This window comes from Vicugna pacos, chromosome 11 (genome assembly GCF_048564905.1).
Source record: "Vicugna pacos chromosome 11, VicPac4, whole genome shotgun sequence".
Lineage (NCBI taxonomy): Eukaryota > Metazoa > Chordata > Mammalia > Artiodactyla > Camelidae > Vicugna > Vicugna pacos.
The window spans coordinates 96,091,136-96,102,401 of NC_132997.1; positions in this window are offsets into that span (position 1 = coordinate 96,091,136).

Sequence of the window (11,266 nt, forward strand, 5' to 3'; positions counted from 1 at the left end):
CCCAGAACTGAATGCAGTTGTGTTAGGGACAGAACGGCGTGACTCCTCCCCGGACTTCTAAGAAAGCCTGCTAACTGGGCCATCCATATTCTATCTTGAACGTCCCCAATCCATTTCCCAGCCAAAAGCCAAGGTGATGGTTTTCAAACTAGAAATCTGGCCGTGTCTCCACTATCCAATCCCTCCTCCGCTTCCCTTGGCTCCTAGGATGGAGATCCACGTTCTTACCAGGACCAACGGTGTTTGCGCGATCCCCGTCCCCACCCCACCCTGCCTCCGCTTGTTCCAGCACAAGCTTCCTCCATCCCCTCTCCTCCCCCACCTACTGGGACTTCACTCACCTGGGACCTTCCTCACCCTCACTTTCTCCCTAATGCATCCTTCGGAACTCGACCCACACAGAATTCCCTCTGGGAAGCCTGTCCCGACACTCCGGGCGACCTCAGGTGCCTGTCACCTGTTCTTGGAGCCTCTGTTCCTGTCCAGCCCTCACCAGGGCGTCTTACCTTTTCGTCTCTGCAATCAGCACCATCATTCTGTCCCTTCCATCAGCTCATAGGTTCCCTGAGGAGGGTTTTTGCTCCACTCGGTCTCTCTGGGGCCTAGGACAATAGTAGAAATGCAATATAAATTAATGAATTCCTCATTATTAATTTAGAAGCCATCAAGCAGAGTCCTACCAGTGGGCTCCTTAAGTATGGAATTTAATGCCAAATCCTTATGTAATTTTAAACAGTTCTTTCACTAAAATTTGGGGAGAAATGTCATAATGAGAACCACATGGGGGGTACATTTTGCATATATTTCAGAAATGGAGATTGTGTAAAATGACATTCTCTGGAAAAATTCCCAGACTATTAATATTAACCCAAGGTTAAAAGGAAAAGTTATTTCCCCAGTGAGTTGCACTGAACTGCAAAGTAATGCATGAAGGTGGGGCATTGTCTCACAGACCTCTGAGCTCTTCATGACTTTGGAAAAGGGAAAAGAAACTTCCCAAAGCAAGCAAGAGTGAGACAGTAAATGTGTTTGCAGTGACTGCTCCAACAAACTCATTCGTGGTTATAAGATGTGCAGTACAGGCACAGAATTCGTAGTATCTATCATTAGGGTGCTAATGAGAAAACATCACACACATATCACCTGAAAGCTGCAGCTGAAAGAACCACTATCACTGGAAGGAGCTAGAAATGGAGTAATCAACATCAACAAAATCTATTGTTCCCAGGTTGCAAAATTGAGGGATTATTTCTACTGCAAGTCAGAATGAAACCTGTTTACATTTGTCAGCAAAATGATCACATTTTACACCATTAACATTTGGCAAGACAGAGCACCCTCCATTAGCTAATCTGCAGATGCCCTAACCACGGATTCAGGAAAACAAAGAGCCTGGTGGTGCCGACTGGTCCCCACCGAGGTGAAGTGATGCGTTAGGGCTGCGTCTGTCTGGGTTACAACTCAGGTAAGGCTTCAGCCTGGTGGGTAAAATGGAATGGTTCATTAAAACAATTCAGGATGTGGTGACTGCTGGGAAAAATGTCACCAGGATGCATTAAATGTCAGGAGGTACTCAGGCAGGGACCGCTGGCACATTAAGATATGCATGGGGTGACCATAAAAGGCTTGGGAAATAGCAGTAAATAAAATAAACACCCCTCATTAACTTACGTACCAAGGATGGAGAACAGGCTCCATGTATTTGGCTCTAAGCACCGCTGCTTGAGCCCTCATGCTAAATGCTGAGTTGGGTCCCCTCCTCATCCTCCACCTTGGCTTTCTCCTTGGGAGGTGGCCACTTGACCAAGGTATCTTCTGCTTTGAATCCTTCTATGTGGAAACTGGCAAATGACTTTCTCCAGCTTAACCTGCCCTACTTTCTGGCTCAAAACTCATTGGTCATCTGGGAAGTAAGGTCCACAAGTACCACCACCTGCTGGCCACTGGACATTCTCCCCAGGGAGAGAAGCCCACACAGGATGCTGCAAAACAAAACTTGCCTGGTGTGGGGCTAGATGTGGCTGAACAACTAGCAGTGAAACTCCAGTCACAGAGGGTCCAAATGACTTGCTGGAGATGGTCCAGCAGATCCAGCAACAGTGCTGAGACTGAACACTAACAACTGGTCCCCAAATTGTCCTTGATAAATGGATTTGTGGAGTTTTATACATGTGGATCTAAGAAAATATTATGAAATATAAACACTGTAAGATTTATTAAGAAAGAATCATGACTGGGAATTTGTGCTGACACATAATGGTGCTCAATATTTACTGAACGAATGAATGAATGAGTGACTCCTGACTCCAAGAAAAGACGTGAGACCATGGAGTAAAGGAAAGCTTCCCATCTTATTACTCAAACTGTCCTTCTTAGCAGAAATATGTCAAAAACCAATCCACACGAAGCAAATATAGAGCTCTGGGAGCAGGGCTACCGCACGTGTTTTTATGCAGAAAGGTTAGTGATTGTGGAAACTGAGAACCATCAATGTAAATGACTCTTAGTCAGCAAACGGGGTCATTTAATATGTACTAGCTGGACAGCTTACAATAGTCATGGTTGGGCTAGAATCCAAACTGGAATCTTCTAGCCCAGAAGACTCCACTAATGGACTTTTGCAATGTAGTCCCTGTACTGTAATAAAACAAAGGATTGATCTGAGCTATCTAGACAATGGTGTCGCTATTTTGCATTTGTATGGTGCTTTGAAAAAGTACTTCTAGCCACTATTTCATCTGCACACACAGTATGTCTGGGAGGAGAGTGAGGCAGATATTGCCTCTGTGAAGATGGAAAACCGATGCTCTGGGAAGCTCCACTTGCCCTCGGTGGCCCAGGGGTCAAGGGTGAGCTGGACAGAAGCCCCACAGTCCTCTCAGCTCCGTCTGGACCCAGCAGGAGACAGACCCTCTCTCACTGGGACACCAAATTCTTCCCACCTCTGGCTCTTGTCTGTGTGTTCCTTCCCTCTGCTTAGAAAAATCACCCTCCCCTACTCCACCCTCACCCCCATATTCTGCAGGTGGAAACTTCATGTATAAACAGATTTTCCACAGAGGCATTCCCAGGTCACTCCATCCACATTTGTCCTCCTATTCGTGTCCTTCTCAGAACTCATCAAACTGTGTAATGACATGTTTACTTCCATGTATATGTATTAACATCTGCCCACCTCAGTAGCCCTAAGCTGCATGAGGGGCAGAGACCCCGTTCTGGTTTGTTCCCTGGTATAACCCACTTCATTGGCATCATCCCCACCTGCATCATGTCTTTTATCAACTTCTGTCTCTAAGCTCCAAACCCAGCCTCTGTACTCCTCTTGGAGTTGGGGGCTGTCCCTTTACCAGCTGGTCTCAATAAGGGGCACTAGATGGAGCCTGGGCAGGCGGCAGGAGGAGGGAGGAGGGGTTAGCGCCTTCTTGCTCTTCCTGCCAGTTTCCCTAGCAGTTTCCAGGTTTTCTTGCTTTTGCTTTGTTTTCCTTTCTGCACTCCCAGAGGTTCTATCGTGCTCTTAGGCATTCGTTCCCCAACTCAGAGGTCTGAGTCCCAGCTCTGTGGATTCTCTCCACTAAGGGCCCAGGTTATAAAATGTATATAATTTTATACACACACACACACACACACACCATAGATAAAATCATCTTGATGTTCCTGCTGGCTGCTCCCTGCAGTTCCCTTTCACTTTTTCTGCTCACCAATACTTGTTTAGCCCGTTTCTCATATTAAATTCTCTCTGCTACAATAACTAGTCTAGCTTCTGCTTCCCTGACTATCAGGACCCCTGCTGATAACAATCTCTGTAGTCATCATCATGGTTAACATTTACTGAGTGTTTATTACACATCAAACCCCGTTCCAAGGGTTTTACGTGAATTCATCGCATGTTCCCGATCCTGCGAGGGAGGCACCGGGTCCTGAAACTTACAGAAAGAAATGGAGAAACAGCGAGATTCAGCCATGTGCCTGAGTTCACAGCCTGTAAACAGCAGAGCCAGGAGTCTTCTGAATGAACGAACGAGTGAAGGAGAGAATGAATGAGTCAGTCAGTCAGGGAATGAAGCCCTCTGTGCGCACCAGCATCCAAGCTGCACCGCTGTGTAGGGCGCCTCCCGGGGTCCACACCCCGACTCCTCCCACTTAGAAGCCCTGAGTTAGGCTTGGTCTCCAGCTTGAAAGTTTTCAGCTGCTGCTGTTTAGCTCATCCTTCGAGGCTGGCTTGAACGAGACAAGAAAAGCTCCCTTCCCTACATCTCAGTCTGTCTCTGTCCTCAGCCACTGTGGTCAGGGAAGCGGTGAGCGCCAGGCAGGTGATGGGAGGCGGTACCAAGGGTCGCCTTAGGCGACACCTGCAGGAACGTGGGTGTCCATCACACAAACCCCTGTGCTGCTCTTGCTTCTGCCCCACAAAGCCCTGAAGAGCCACCAGGAAAGGCGAAGTGCTTACTAGGGACGTCATGCAGAGTGCTGAAGCTTCCGGGTGCTGGTGCAGGCCTAACGCTGAAGAGGAATTACGCTTTTGCAGCGACGGCTGTTACGAGTTACCGCGCGGTGCACGGGCTGAGGGTGCTTCGGAGTAGAAGAGGCTTTCCTCCACGCTGCAGGATAATTACTTCAATTTCCTTCACTCACATGGATGTTTAATTTTATAACATTGCTATTGGGCCCAGAAAAAAATCCCCCCAGAGCCCATTATTAACATCCTGAAAATGGAAAGCATCATCTCAGAACAAATAGCTGAAATAATATTTTGCCAGGGTTTTATTTTTGCGTTGTGAAGGCGGGAGGCTAAGCAGTCCTTTGGAGTTTCGTGTATTAGAACAAAGTGCTTTAAAAACAAAGGAAATTGAACCGAATGGGGTGGGATGGGGGAGACTTCATTCCTCCCCACAATCTTTGAGTCCAGTCCACATGCCCTTCAGAGACGGGACAGCAGACAAGGCCAGAGGTGAGACCACCCCCCACAGGGAGACCCCAGACTCCTGCACCTTGCCTGGTGCTCCTGTGTGGTGGTTTGGACCCTGGGCTGTTCCCCATCCACTCCACCTCTTGCATCTGCAAGCTCAGAATTTGGCATCTCTAAGTTACGCCCTTAAATAATCAGCTTGTGTAACACACTCTTGGCCACATCTGGGCTGAGCGTCAACCCACACTGTCCTGTTTTCTGGTCCTTTGGGCTGGCAAGTGGTTTGGAATTCCATTTCTCCACACCCAGACTGGGAGTTTGGATCAGGCTTACCCCAGGGCTGGGGGCAGCTTGCTCATAAACCATCCTGAAAACAGAGAAAATGAGAGTAGCTTTCTTCCCTCCCCACACTCGTTGCTTCACCAATCACTGAGGATTTGTTGTGAGGCTCCCTGGGCCCACCTTTGCCTCAGCACGTGTGAGTGCTGGGTGCCCGGCCCTGCAGCCTTGACCCCTTAGTGCAGGACAGGGATGCTTGACACACAACTGACCTGAAGATCCCTGGCCTGGCACTCATCCTGAAGTCACGCATCTATTAATTTACTGAGACAGGAAGCACTTACTCTGAGACTTATTCAGAAACATGTTTTAAAACTGTAATCCAGAAATGTAATTTAAATTTTAAATAAATACACTAAACGGTGCAATCTGAACAAGGCTGCAGTGTGGCAAATTTAGGAATCAATCCTGACATTTATCTTGGAATTCCAGTTTCCCTCCCCAGATGTCTAGATTGTGGGTTGGACGAATTGGAGGTTGTGCCGAAACCGTCTAAGGATGCAGAAACCTGAGTACCAAAGACTTTCCTTGGGCACAGAGGCCAGGAGAGAGGACCGGGCCGGCCCTGCCAGGGGAAAAAGTGTGCTAATGCAGATGCTCGTTTTAATTATACCTTTGGTATTAGGTACTAATATGTTAGATGCTGAGTTAAACAGTCCCCTCGGAGAAACTCCCCTCCCTCCTTGCCACCCTCCTCCCCACCTCCCCCTCTCCCATCCCTAAAGCCTCTTCCACACACACTTCAAGCTTTATTTCATCCACTTAATGCACTCTGCTCTGTGCTCAGGTACTTAAAATCTCCCATTACTATCACTCTGGCTCTTTTACGGCTTTTTTTATTTGCTCTATCATTTCACAGTCCAGTTGCTCTTTTCGGTCAGGTGGACTATAAAATACTCCGATAACAAGTTCACACCAGGAGCCCATGGCAGGCTCAATCCATAATGACCGCAGACTCCTCTATTACCAGGTGTCCCAAGTCAACGCTTCCAAAAGGCTGCACGTTCTCCTACCCAGAGAACTGACTTCCTCATTCTTCTGTGGGCTGCTCTGAGGGTACCTCCTTTCATACCAACAATTCTCCTTTTAGATAATCCAGCCTTTTCCACCCTTGCTTCTTAGTTATCCCTCTTCCCTAAAGGTTTTTTGATCTATTGCTATACATTTAACATTATTCCTCTCTACCTTGGCTTTGGTGAACATGAAATAAAATCGGTGATGTACCTCATCTCTGAGGGATGTCTCCATTGGCATGCTACCTTTGGCTGTATCTTCACAGCACATCTTTACAGGCCCAGTACCTGCCTGGGGAGGGACAATGGCTAAGAGCGTCCCCCCTGGGGTCAAGCAGCCTGTGGCTCCACCTCACACTCCCTGTTCCCGTGCTTGAGCCTCCGTGAGATGGGTACAGTGAGAGTTCCTCCCTCGGGGGTGGTCCTGAGGATGGAATGGGATGACCTGTGTGGCACCGGGTGCACGCAGGTCTTATTACAGGGGTCAGTGGAGCATGTCTTTCCCCTGGGGGCACACCTCGTAGAAGAACATGGTCCTTGTTGATTCTCTTCTTGCCTCAATCTCAACCAAGAATGGCCCAGCCAAAATTCAAAACCCACCACTGCTGCTTCCCTGGGCCAAGGCCAAACCTGTGCCAGCTAGATGTAGCCAGTCCTGAGTGTTACCCTCTACGTAAGGAAGTGTGGGCATCACTCACTCAGATCCACGATGACTGTTAGGCTTCTATCACTTCACTTTATTCATTCAAGATTTAAAGTTTATTTTCTAAAAACACCTCCATGGCTTATAGTATCAGTAGAAGTTTGATATCAACCAGGCCAAATTCAAGAGTATTATTTTTGCTATCTCTCTTTAAAAAAAACTTTTTAAAATTACACATTAACTGTATACCAGACTAAGAGTGAGCTGCTTAGCCAGTACTCAACCTACAAAGCCCTTCAAGGTGGATGTTATTTTCACCCATTTTACAGATAAGGAAACTGAGGCTGAGAGAGGCTAAAAGTCCTTTGTAAGGTCATGCTACTGGACAGCGAATGGCAGACAGGATACAAGATTAAGCTTGCCTGACTCCTGCTACTGGACACTCCCTCCCAAATTTGCCCTCTGGGAGAGGATTGCATCTCAGGCCCAACCTGGTCCCACGTGGGCTGGCCCCTCTTTTCCCACAGCCTGACATCACAGTTCAGAAAGTGCCAGTGGATCAGAGCAGTGTTGGACAGTCTAGAACATCAGCTCTGTATATGAAGGAAGGAGTATTTATTACCTGCAATCATTCTTCACATTGAACTCCTGTCACCCTGATTGCTGGCTGGAACATGATATGGCTTGATTCAATGACAGCAGTACATTCATATCACATAAATCTCATTTTGCATAAAATTAGGGTATTTCTTCCTATCAGTTCATCCAACTAAAAATAGTGATCGAAAATTGAGATTCTTCTCTCTTCCATCTTTTTTCCCAGATACTTTATCCTTTTCTGAACAGAAAGCACCTTGAAAATAAGATGAATGAAGCAATTCATCAGTAGGACATGAAAGCTACTTATTACTTCAGATAACTATACTTACTTATAATGTACCCCCATCCAGTTCTAAAAATTTTTTGAGGTAACTTATGGTAACAAATATACAGATACCAAGATCATTAAAACAAATTTTGAAAGTTAAAAACTGTAGTGAAGGAGAGGGACATTCAATATTCAGCCTGGTGAGAGCCTCACGAAAGTGCTGTGTCCCGTGGAGATTAATTATGACAGCATCAGTCATTACATCTGCCATTTGTTAGCACACCCTCTGTTCCAGTTGCTTTATAGACACTATTTCATTAAAGCCACTCAACCAGGCTCCTGGTAGGTGTTATTGTCCCTGGTTTCAAGCTGCCATAATTTGCCCAATGCCCCAACTTCTCCAGGCTCTAGGAATGCTCTGCCTGCCTGCAGGATTAGCTTATACAAGCTGCACAAAATTCTTCTCCCTAGCCAGCCCTGCCCTCCACGTCTCAGGAAATCTCTTTCCAGACTTTACTGGTTGGACAACTTGCTACCTCCCGCTGCCTGTTTGTTTTGGCTAACCCATTCCCTTGGCTCCCTTGCTCATCTTCCTCCCACTCCTCTGGACTTGCCACTGTCTGGTCTATCACGCTTCCTGGCCCACTCTGGTCGAAGAAGCTAGCATTTCCTCCTTCGGCCACGGAGCAGCTCTGTCCAGCACTTCCCACCCGTCTCTGAGCAGTGCTACCTTTCAGCACTCAGATCCAGCCTCCTGTTGGCCCTCATTGGCCTGAGCATGCTTTGGTCTAGTCCTTAACCCACTGCCCGGCCACAGTCTGATCTTATGGGCTGAATATGCTTCTCTTAAATTCATGTGTTGAAATGCAAGCCCCTAGTGTGACAGTATTAGGAGGGATCTTTGGGGGGCGATAAGGTCATGAGGATGGAGCCCTTGTGAATGGGATTAGTGTCTTTATAAAAGAGACCCCAGAGAGCTCTCTAGCCCCTTCCTGCATGTGAAGATAAGAGAAAACAGCTGTCTGCCACCCAGAAGAGGCCCTAAGCTGACCACACTGGCACCCTGAGCTCGGACGTACACCTCCAGAACCAAGAAATTTCTGTTGTTAGTAACTGTGGTATTTTGTAACAGCAGCCGTAACTAAGACATGTGCCAACCCACCCTCCTTTCCACCGGGCCACCAATTCTTCGCAGTTGCCCCTGGGTGACTTGTTTATCGGGAGGGCCCAGTGAACATATACTGAATACCTGAATGAATCGCTGAGTGATGGGATGATGAATGGATGACAGCACAAGCCACAGGCTCTGCTTGGAAGGACACTCAGACACCAGGATCACACCCCTAGGTCCACACCCACCTGTGTCAGTGTCTCTAAGGTTCAGGCTCTTTTCTCTGCACCCTGGTCTCCCTGGCAGTCTGTGACGTCCGGGCTGTACACAAACCAACCAGACCTCTGAGTGCACTGCACAGCCTCAGGCCACTGTGCGCCCTGGATTCCCTGGGGACGGTGCCTCCTAGAGCTGTGCAGTGCCGCAGCCCTGTCTCCCCTTTGCCACCTCCACATTTTGCAGAGGCTCCCTGGCAGCACTACTGTAAGTCTAACCACTGCAACTCCAGAAGGCTGGACGTGCCCCGGTGCCCTGATACCTACAAGAAGGACACGTCTTGCTAAGGCACTGCCAGCCAGTCCAAAAGGAAGCTCACAGGGCTTAGGGCAGGACCAAACTTGAGTCTCTCACAACTTTTAGCTGCTGTCTTTGCCCTGGAAAGTAACAATGGAATATTCCATGAGAGTCACACTTGCTTTCCTTATAATGCCCATTCAATACATTGTTTTGATGGAAACATCAAATCCATTTTGTGAAAAGCCAATGATACCTCCACCCAAGAATTCAATAACAGGACATGAAACTCAGGGAAAGAAATAATCAAATTGTCCATCCAGAGTGGAGTTAAAATTGTCATAAACATTGATCCTTCATTGCAGGGAACAGAAATAATAAACAGTTGCTCAAAGTGCAGAGCTGCAGAGATTTCATTCTCTAATTGTCAAAAAGCATTAAACATCAACTATTTATTTTGCAGCAGAGGAATCAAAAACAGACTTCAGTGCATCCCTTCACCAGAGGTTGTCCCTAATTGTCATGCATAGATTGCAACAGAGGTTACTGAGAAAAACTGTTTGCATTTATTAATCAAAAGGAGTCACAGGCACACAAGATATCATCAAGGCTCCCTTGTGCTGGGGGTAGGCTGACAACTAACATTCCTGATGAAGTGTTTGCAGAGTGTTTGCAATCTGTTCAGAGCCTTTTTTCTTTGCAGGTGCAAATCTTTCTATCTGAAACATCAAAGAAACAACTGAAAATTAAACACAGTAAACATCATGATACAGGTTTCAATCTTCCATTTTTTAAAACAATGGAAGAGGTATAATTAATTTCAAAGCAATGTTTGTGTTCTTTCAAAATTCATTTGTGCACATTAGCATTTCATTAGCTGCATATTAAGCACTGTTACTCCTCTCCCCGTCTCTTTTGCCCCTTTTGTTTTTTTAAAAATTAGAAACTTGAACTACTCTCGAGATGTCTTTTACACCAAAGCATCCGTGCATAGATAATTATCTTGCTCAGCCTGTTTGATCAGTAGAATAAGTCAGAACTGCTTGGGTAAAGTCAGGCAGCAGAAAATAGACTAAGGGAGAAAGAATTCCTTTCTGGAAATGGTAAGAACTTCAGAAGCAAATATAGCTTCACTAAATTTTGCTACTGAATAATGAATTTAATGTGCTCTTTGTAGGTGCCTTTTAACATGCTGATTTTCTTAAAGTGCTTTCCCCACCCTCAACTCCATTTAGTTTTAAACTCATCTTCACACAAGATAAACTAAATGAAAATACAAGCAGCATGTATTATTTTGACATCTAAATGTTACAAGTGTCTTTTTTATATTTTGTTTTTAACCAATATCTGGCTTTTGGATATTACATTCAACTGGTGATATTTCCTGCATTATATGAGTTAGATACTAATAACCTTTTTCCTTAAGGTCTATTATTAATTTTATACATCCTGGACAGGAGAATGACTTTCTTAAACTGACACAAGGTCACTCATGTTAAGAAAAATATAACCCTTTATTGTGCTCCATAAAATTGCACAAGTTAACATGAATTCTATGGTTATGAATACTTTTTAATAAATAAGAATAATGCTTAATGTTTTGATTGAATGTATTTATTAAGAGATAACATGATATTCACTTACTTTGTCCATTATTCAAGTACAATATACAATTATTCTATTTGTACTTAAAATCTTTAATTTGTGTAGCTCCAGTGAGTGCAGAATAGAATGTCTGCTGATAAAAATTCAACACAGAAGATCAAATGGACCTTAACCCTGGTAGGTTGCCTCAGTCCCTGCCTCTTGGGAGAGCTGTATATGATGCTTGTTCTGTACACAACAGGTACAAAAGGACAGGGTGTGACCCAAG